Source organism: Hemitrygon akajei, chromosome 4 (genome assembly GCF_048418815.1).
Source record: "Hemitrygon akajei chromosome 4, sHemAka1.3, whole genome shotgun sequence".
NCBI classification, from domain to species: Eukaryota; Metazoa; Chordata; class Chondrichthyes; order Myliobatiformes; family Dasyatidae; genus Hemitrygon; species Hemitrygon akajei.
This window is the reverse complement of record NC_133127.1, coordinates 190337008-190347625: the sequence shown is the minus strand read 5'-3', so window position 1 is coordinate 190347625 and position 10618 is coordinate 190337008.

Here is a 10618-nt window from a genome sequence, read left to right as displayed (position 1 = left end):
TATCACTCATAGCTATGACAACCTTAAGGAATCAATGTTCTAAGCTGCAAAGACGAGGAAATCTGCAGATGCTGGAAATTCAAACAACAACACACACAAAATGCTGGTGGAACACAGCAGGCCAGGCAGCATCTATAGGGAGAAGCGCTGTCGACGTTTCAGGCCGAGACCCTTTGTCAGGACTAACCGAAAGGAAAGATAGTAAGAGATTTGAAAGTAGTGGGGGGAGGGGGAAATGTGAAATGATAGGAGAAGACCGGAGGGGGTGGGATGAAGCTAAGAGCTGGAAAGGTGATTGGCAAAAGTGATACAGAGCTGGAGAAGGGAAAGGATCATGGGACGGGAGGCCTCAGGAGAAAGAAAGGAGGGGGGGGGGGGAAGCACCAGAGGGAGATGGAGAACAGGCAAACAACTAAATATGTCAGGGATGGGGTAAGAAGGGGAGGAGGGGCATTAACGGAAGTTAGAGAAGTCAATGTTCATGCCATCAGGTTGGAGGCTACCCAGCCGGTATATAAGGTGTTGTTCCTCCAACCTGAGTTTGGATTCATTTTGACAATAGAGGAGGCCATGGATAGACATATCAGAATGGGAATGGGACATGGAATTTAAATGGGTGGCCACTGGGAGATCCTGCTTTTTCTGGCGGACCGAGCGTAGGTGTTCCGCGAAACGGTCTCCCAGTCTGCGTCGGGTCTCGCCAATATATAAAAGGCCACAACAGGAGCACCAGACGCAGTATACCACACCAGCCGACTCACAGGTGAAGTGTCACCTCACCTGGAAGGACTGTCTGGGGCCCTGAATGGTGGTGAGGGAGGAAGTGTAAGGGCAGGTGTAGCACTTGTTCCGTTTACAATGTTCTAAGCTGTGTGGATACTAAGTCCTTCACAGAAGAGCACTTTATTAGGTTTTCAGAATTGGCTTTAAAGTACTGTAAGAAATACTTGTCCTTCGCAATAACCTTGCAGAAACGTTCATGGACCCTTTATTTATCCTGTACCTAATAAACTGGCCACCATGCATACGTTCATGGTCTTCTGCTGCTGTAGCCCATCCACTTCAAGGTTTCACGTTATATGTGTTCAGAGATACTCTTCTGCACACTTGATTACTTGAGTTATTGTTGTCTTCCTGTCAGCTTGAACCACTCTGGCCATTCTCCTCTGACCTCCCTCATTAACAAGACATTTTTTCCCCCACAGAACTACTCCTCACTGGATTTTTTTTTTTGCTTTTTGCACCATTCTCTAAACTCCAGAGACTGTCGCATGTGAAAATCCCAGGAGATCAGCAGTTCCTGAGATACTCAAACCACCCTGCCATCCCACGGTCAGAGTCACTGAGATCACGTTCCTCCCGATTCTGATGTTTGGTCTGAACCGCTTGACCATGTCTGCATGTGTTTATACATTTAGTCGCTGCCACGTGATTGGCCGTTTAGATATTTGCATTAACGAGCAGGTGTACAGGTGTACCTAATAAAGCGGCCACAATACTGTGTGAATAGCATGACTGGAAAACGGACGTGCTCAGTCACGTCGTGTTAATACAACAGCCCATGCAGATGGTTTTGTCATTATCATTAATTTTGGTGGGAACTGAGGAGCTGAGTCGCGGCGGGAGGTGAAATGACAATGATTCAATCGGACTTTGACAGAGAAGACAAACAGATATAAGACCGATGCCTTCACCGTTGGAAGTTCATCTCTGCAGCCCTGACCGGGCAGTTATGTTATTTCTATCTGACCTCGGTGAGAAGCAGCAGCCTCAGCAAGAAATCTGTTCAGCAAAGTGATGAATTTTTAAAGCACTCATGGGCTGTGAGTGATGGGATGTCGCTGACTCATTATAATCTGTAAACACAGCAAACCGAGGAGAGCTGGTTTCCAGCGTTTCTTCCCAGCAATCTTCTTCAAGTTTCGGAAGTGCTCAAGATGCAAACATTAATCACTTTGGTCTCTGGTGTATCGTTCATGCTGAGGATTTTAGCTCGTTGCATCGAAGGCCATTCACTCACTAGAATGTGTATTTGTTGATGGTACCCACCTCACTTGCAAAGTCAACTTCAAATCAAATTTTTCTTTTGGATGTCACTTCCCATTTCCCACACACTCACCACCCTAATCTTCATCAACCTTTTCCGGACCTGGGCAACACATGCAAAATTCTAGAAGACTACAGCAAGTCAGGCAGCTTCAATGGAGGGGAATAAACAGTCAACTTTTCAGGGTCATAAACACACGAGATTCCTCAGGTATTGGAAATCCAAAGCAACATGCTCAAAATGCTGGAGAAACCTTTATGGAAAGAATAAACAGTCAATGTCTATGTCTGAGAGCTTTCATCAGAACATATATCAGAATGAACACGAGGAAATCTGCAGATGCTGGAAATTCAAACAACACACACAAAATGCTGGTGGGACACAGCAGGCCAGGCAGCATCATGGGTTCAATGTCCATTCAGAAATCAGATGGCAGAGGGGAAGAAGCTGTTCCTGAAACATTGTGTGTGTATGTGTGTCTCCAGGCTTCTGAAACTCCTTCTTGATGGTAGCAACGAGACAAAACAGGACCTGGGTGATGGGGTTCCCTAACTGTCCCAATGAAGGGTTTCGGCCTGAAAGGTGCATTGTGATTGACCCAAACTGAGTCACGCAGAAGCTGCAACTGGGAAAGGTGAAAGTCCTTATTCACACAGCAAAACTCCTGGAGAGATCGAGTCCAGGAGAATCCAAGAGAATCTCATTCTCCTGACACGATGTTTTATACTTCTTCAACACAACATTTAAGAGAGGTTTTGGAGAGGTACATGGATAAGAGGAGTATGGAGAACTATGGTCCAGGTGTGGGACGATGGAACTAGGACTGAAGTGCCCGTTTCTGAACTGCAACCTCTGTGATCAAAATTAGGTTTTCTCTTGAGCTGTGGAGGCCGAGGGGAGACTTGATAAAAGTTCATCAGATTATGAGAGGCACAGTGGACTGATGGTATCTTTCTCTGAGAGTCAAATGGGCACTATGGTGGCATAGCGGTTAGTGTGGGGCTGTTACAGCTCAGGGTGTTCTGGCATTTGGAGTTCAATTCTGGCATCCTCTGTAAGTAAGTTTGTATGTTCTTGCCTATGTGTGTGTGGGCTTCATCCGGGTATTCTGGTTTCCTCCCATAGTCCAAAAACGTACCAGTTAGTTGGTTAATTGATCATTGTAAATTGTCCTGTGATTAGGCTAGTGTTAAATCGATGAGTTGCTGGACAGTATGGCTCACTGGGCCTCCTTCATGCTGTATTTCTAAATGAAATAAATAAAAATAAAATTATATATTATTATGAATTAGTGTGGTGGAGGGGAAGTTCAAAGGAGATGTGTGGAGCAAATTTTGCTTTTACACAGAGAGTGGTGTGTACTTGGCATGCCTTCTCCAAGGAACATTACCTTGTTATGATGGAGAGGCTTGTGAGGTCCTGAGACCAATGCACACCGGGCATTCACTCCTGGAAAGGTCCCCCATGATGATCAGGCTAACGGGGGAAGTTTCAGACAAAGAGCGATCCAAACCAAGACCTCAGAGTGGAGATGGCAGAAGATGATGACACATCACGATGGCAGTGAAGGTGGAGGGAGGCTGTAGCAGTGAAGGGTCTCCAGACGTCTATGCCATTGGACCCTGACTCTGATCTGTCAAGGACCGTGTGGTGGCTGCCTGTGTATCAGCCTCCCCACGTTAAACAAAGTCACAGGGAACAGTCCCTTTAGGACAGGGGTTGGAAAATGTTTTTATGCCATGGACAAACACCATTAAGCAAGGGCTCTATGGACCCCAGGTCGGGGACCCCTGGGTTAGGAGGACATCACACTCGACTTGAGTGGTCACGCTACCTGACATGTGCTGATGAATGATGACGAAAGCAGATTCAGGAAGCTCTTTGATCTACACATGAATATGCAGGGAATGGAGGATAATGGACCTTGTGCTGGCAGAACAAGGTTTAACTATTTTTGTTAGTTGCAAGTGCAGAGAGCAAAAAGCTAATGTTTCAAGGCAACGATCCTTCGTCGACTGTGATGAGGGATCATTGATATGGAACGTTTCTCCAGCGATGCTGTCAGATCTGATAACTGTTCCTAGAACTTCCTGCTTTTCTTTTCAGACCTGCAGTTTGATTCATAGTATCATAGAACATCCTAACACAGTACAGACCCTTCATCTTGTCTGTGCTGCTCAATGAATCTGCCTAGTCCCATCGACCTGCACCCGTAACTTATCCCTCTCATCCATGTACCTATTGAAATTTCTCTTGAATGTTGAAATTGAACTCACTTCCACCAGTTGCGCTGACAGCTCTTTCCACACTCTCACCACTCTCCAAATGCAGACATTTCCCCTGGTGCTCCCTGAAACAGTTCACCATTCACCTTTAACCCATGACCTTTAGTTCTAATTTCACCCAACCTCAGAAGAAAAAGTCTGCTTGCAATTTACCCTATCTCTACCCTCAATTTTGTTTATCTCCCCTCATTCTCCAACACTCTAGAGAATAAAGTAATAATCTTTTCAACCTTTTCTGTAACACTGGTCCTCAAGTCCTAGCAACATCTTGTAAATTTTCTCTACACTCTTTCAATCTAATTGGCATCTTTCCTGTAGGTACAGCAGGTGACAAAACTGCACACATTACTGCAAATTAGGCCTCACCAATGTCTTATACAACTTCAACATTCCATCCCAACTCCTGAGCTCAATACATTGTTGTTCCCCATTCTGATGTTTGGTCTGGACAACAACTGAACCTCTTGACCATGTCTGCATGCTTTTATGATTTATGAAGGCCAAACTGCTTACCAATATGATAAAACAAGTTGTCTTCTGTAATTAATAAAGCACCGTGCAATTACACTCTGTGGCTACCTTATTAGCAACCTCCTGTACTTAGTTAAGTGGCCACTGAGTGTATGTTTGTGGTCTCCTGCTGCCATTGCCCCTCTGCTTCAAGGCTCGATGTGTTGTGCGTTCAGAGATGCTCTTCTGCACACCACTGTTGTAATGTGTGGTTATTTCAGCTACTGTCGTCTTCCAGTCTGGCCCTTCTCCTCTGACCTCTCTCATTAACAAAAAACACAAAATGCTGGCAGAACTCAGCAGGCCAGACAGCATCTATGGGAGGAGGGTAGTGACGACGTTTCGGGCTGAAACCCTTCATCAGGAGTGAAGTAACATGGGATGGTGGAGAGGGGATAAGAAGTGGGTGGAGGGATGAAGTAGAGAGCTGGGAAGTGATAAGCTGGAGGGAACTGGGCTAGGGGGAAGGTGGAGAATTATGGGAAATAAAAGAGAAAGAAAGGTAGGGCTGGGGGGAGTTTATAGTGAGGGGGGAAAAAGAGAGAGAAAGAGAACCAGACTAAAATAATAGATAGGGATGGGGTAAGGGTGGGGGGCAGGGGTATCAACGGAGGTCAGTGAGTTGGATGTTCATGCTGGCAGGAAGGAGGCTACCTAGGCGGGAGATAAGGTATTGCTCCATCGACCTGTATGTGGCCTCATCTTGACGGTAGAGGAGGCCATGGACAGACACGTTGGAGTGGGAGTGGTCTGTGGAATTGAAGTGTGTGGCCACAGGGAGATCCCGCCACTGCTGGAGGACTGAGCGCCGGTGTTCGGCAAAACGGTCTCCCAGTCTGCGGCAGGTCTCCCCAATGTATAAATGGCCACATTGGGAGCACCGGATACAGTATATCACCCCAGTTGACTCGCAGGTGACCATGCTTTACATCTCTTCAAAGATTTCAAGTTCCCTGGCCCCCGCCGCCTCATTTTCACCATGGACGTCCAGTCCCTGTATACCTCTATCCCCCACCAGGAAGGTCTCCAAGCTCTCCGTTTCTTCCTTGATTCCAGACCCAGCCAGTCACCCTCTACCACCACTCTTCTCTGCCTCGCGGAATTAGTCCTCACCCTTAACAATTTCTCTTTTGGCTCCTCCCACTTCCTCCAAACTAAAGGTGTAGCCATGGGCACCCGCATGGGTCCTAGCTATGCCTGCCTTTTTGTTGGCCATGTGGAGCAATCTATGTTCCAAGCCTACACCGGTGTCTGTCCTCCTCTTTTCTTACGTTATATCGACAACTGCATCAGCACTGCTTCCTGCACACATGCTGAGCTCGTCGACTTCATTAACTTCGCCTCCAACTTTCACCCTGCCCTCAAATTCACCTGGTCTATTTCCGACACCTCCCTCCGCTTTCTAGATCTCTCTGTTTCTATCTCTGGAGACAGCCTATCCACCGATGTCTACTACAAACCTACTAACTCCCACAGCTACCTAGACTATTCCTCCTCCCACTCTGTCTCCTGCAAAAATGCTATCCCTTTCTCTCAATTCCTCCGCCTCCGCCGTATCTACTCTCAGGATGAGGCCTTTCATTCTAGGACAAAGGAGATGTCTTCCTTTTTTAAAGAAAGGGGCTTCCCTTCGTCCACTATCAACTCTGCCCCCCATCGCGTCTCCCGTATTTCACGCACCTCTGCCCTCACCCCATCCCCCGCCAACCCACCAGGGATAGAGTCCCCCTGGTCCTCACCTATCACCCTACCAGCCTACAGATCCAACGTATAATCCTCTGTAACTTCCGCCACCTCCTACGTGATCCCACCACCAGCCACATCTTCCCCTTCCCCCCACTCTCGGCTTTCCGCAGGGATCGCTCCCTACGCGACTCCCTTGTCCATTCATCCCCCCCATCCGTCCGGGCACTCATCCCTGCAAACGGAAGAAGTGCTACACCTGCCCCCACACTTCTTCCCTCACCACCATCCCAGGCTCCAGACAGTCCTTTCAGGTGAGGCACCACTTCACCTGCGAGTCAACTGGGGTGATATACTGTATCCGGTGCTCCTGATGTGGCCATTTATACATTGGGGAGACCCGCCGCAGACTGGGAGACCGTTTCGCCGAACACCGACGCTCAGTCCTCCAGCAGTGGCGGGATCTCCCTGTGGCCACACACTTCAATTCCACAGACCACTCCCGCTCCGATATGTCTGTCCATGGCCTCCTCTACCGTCAAGATGAGGCCACACGCAGGTCGATGGAGCAATACCTTATCTCCCGCCTAGGTAGCCTCCTACCTGCCGGCATGAACATCCAACTCACAGACCTCCGTTGATACCCCTGACCCCCCCTTACCCCCATCCCTATCTATTATTTCAGTCTGGTTCTCTTTCTCTTTTTTCCCCCCTCACTATAATCTCCCCCCAGCCCTACCTTTCTTTCTCTTTTATTTCCCATAATTCTCCACCTTCCCCCTAGCCCAGTTCCCTCCACCTATCACTTCCCAGCTCTCTACTTCATCCCTCCCCCCACTCTCCCATGTTACTTCACTCCTGATGAAGGGTTTTGGCCCGAAACGTCGTCATTACCTCCTCCCATAGATGCTGTCTGGCCTGCTGAGTTCTGCCAGCATTTTGTGTTTTTTAAATTTATTTCCAGCATCTGCAGATGCACTCGTGTGTCTCTCATTAACAAGTTGTTTTCAGTCACAGTACTGTATCATTCCCTATAAACTCTGGAGACTGCTGTGTGTGAAAATCCCAGGAGATCAGCACTTTCTGAGATGTTCATACCAAGCCGTCTGACACCAACAATCATTCCACAGTCAAAGCGACTTAGAGTACATTTCTTCCCCGTTCTGATGTTTGGGCAGAACAACAACTGGACCTCCTGACCACGTCTTTTTATGCATCGAGTTGCTGCCACATGATTGGCTGATTAGATATTTGCATTAATGAACAGGTGTACCTAATAAAGTGGCCACTGAGTGTAGTAAGCATCATCAGGCACATTCAGTAGCAGAGTAAATGAGAGAGATACTGAGACATTTTTAGCTTGTGTCAGTAATGGTTCGTGTGTCAAAAACCACAGATAACTCAGTCCCTCGGTCTTATTTGGACATTTAATTCTCCTAATAGGGTCTCTCTCTGTCTCATTTATCTATCATGGTTAACGTGCCAATAGCAAACCTATGGCGAAATCTTATTAATGTCTTCCTGTACATAGCCAGAATGTTACCCAGTGTTGACAACGCTTTCCAATTGGTTGCTGCTCACAAATTTAAGATTATTTGACAAACTTCAGAATGCAATATGATTGATTTCAGCAGAGAGGGAGAATCTGTGGAATTCATTGCCACAGGCGGCTGTGGAGCCCCAGTCATTGGACATATTTAAGGCAGTGATTGACAGACCGTTCATTCGTAAAGGCATGAAGGGATACAGGGAGAAGGTAAAAGATTGGGGCTGAGGGAGAATAGGTCAGCCATGAGGAAATGGCAAAGCAGACTTGATGGGCCAAATGGCCTAATTCTGCACCTATATCTTCTGGTCTTATTTTTAAAAGCAGGTCACTTTTGCTTCCCCAAAAGAAGGGCGAGAGAAGAACTGATGAATAATGACAGGAAAATGGTACATTTAATAAGGCTTCAACAGTGCAGGAGAAGGTCGCAGTGCCTATAATGTTCATGTGCTCCCCCACCCCCACAAAGTAATTCCTTAAGTCCCTTTTAACTCTCCTTACTGGAGATAGAGAGAGAAAGAAGAGTGGGCAGAATATGAGGTAGTGGGGGGGGGGGGGGGGGGAGGAGTGAGAGGGCAGGGAGAAGGGAAGGAGGCTGGGGTGAAGACCATAAGAAATAGGAGCAGAATTTGCACGTTAGGCCCATTGAGTTTGCTCTGACATTCCATCATGTCTGATCCAATTTTCCTCTCAGCCCCAGTCTTGTGCCTTCTCCCCGTATCCCTTTATGCTCTGACCAGTCAAGAATCTATCAACCTGTCTTAAATGTGCATAAAGACTTGACCTCCACAGTGCCTGAGGCAACGAATTCCACAAATTCTCCACTCTCTGGCTAAAGAAGTTTCTCCTCCTCTCCATTCTAAAAGGATGCCCCTCAATTCTACAGCTGTGTCCTCTGGTCTTAGACACTCCCATCATAGGAAGCATCCTTTTCACATCCACTCTATCACGGCCTTTCACCATTCGATAGGTTTCAATGAGGAAACTCCTTATTCTTCTGAATTCTAGTGAATATAGGCCCAGAGCCATCAAACGCTTTTCACATGACAAGCTATTCAATCCTGGAATCATTTTTCTGAACCTCCTTTGAACCCTCTCCAGTTTTAGCACAGCTTTCTAAGACAGGGGGACCAAACCTGCTCATAATACTCCAAGTGAAGCCTCATAGGTGCTTTATAAATCTCAACAGTACATCCTTGCTTTTATATTCTAGTCCTCTTGAAATGAATGCTAACATCGCATTTGCCTTCCTCACCACAGACTCAACCTGCAAATTAACCTTCAGAGAATCCTGCACAAGGACTTGCAAGTCCCTTTGTGCCTCAGTTTTTCATATTCTTTCTCCATTTAGAAAATAGTTAACCCTTTCATTTCTTCTACCAAAGTGCATGACCATACACTTCCTGACATTGTATTCCATCTGCCATTTCTTTGCCTGTTGTTCTAATTCAAGTCCTTCTGTGGCCTTTCCTGCACTGTTTTCCAGTGGTCTGATATCCACTTTCGCTTCTCTTTTATACTTTATGTATCTGAAGACAGCCCTATGATCCAAAAATTTTATGGCCTCCCTCCTACACCAACTCCTTAGCCACATGTTAAACTGCACATTCTTCCAGTTCTGGCCTCACTAGTACGTGGCATGGGTAGCAATCCCAAGATCACAACCCTGGCGGTCTTGCCCTTTAACTTAGTACCTAACTCCTGACCTTCCTTTGCAGAACCTTGTGATTGGTACCTACATGGACCACAGCATCTGGCCGTTCACCCTCCCATGTGAGAATGCTGAGGACTCCATTAGAGATGTCCCGGTCAGATACCCAGGAGGCACCATACCATCTGGGAATCTCATTCTTGCCCATAGAACCTCCTTTCTGTTCCCCTAACAAATTCCCTATCACCACAGCTCACCTCCTCTCCACCTCCCCCCCCCCCCCCCCCCATCTGAGTTGCAGAGCCAGACTCCGTGTCAGAGACCTGACCACTGTGATTTTCCTCTGTTAGGTCAATCTCCCCCAACAGTATCCAAAGTGATATACCTATTTTTTGAGGGGGATGGACACAGGCTTTTGCTTCAAAGTTTAACTGCTCCAACCAAACTAGCAGAAATGATCTTTCCTGATATGATGAAAGTAATCTGTTAACTCTTAGAACCAAAACCATTGTTGATTGCAGAACACTTTAGGTTTCATTCATGAAATCACAAGGAAGGGAAGTCCATTTCAGTGTACATGGCTGAATTAAAGAGATTAAGAGAACAGTTGACATACCAGGTCAAGACCCTTCATTGGGACTGTCCTGAGTCCTGAAGAAGGGTTTTTGCCCAAAATGTTGTCTCTTCCATAGATGCTGCCTGGCCTGCTGAGTTCCTCCAATATTTTGTGTGTGTTGCTTGGATTTCTGATATCTACAGATTTTCTTGTGAAGAGGTTGAACATTGTCAGTTCAATGATAGGCTTATTGATGCACTGAGAGATCATTCAGTCTGTGGAATCTTACAAGAAAGCATTCAAAAATGGCTCCTAACTGCAGTGCAACTCATATTTAAAA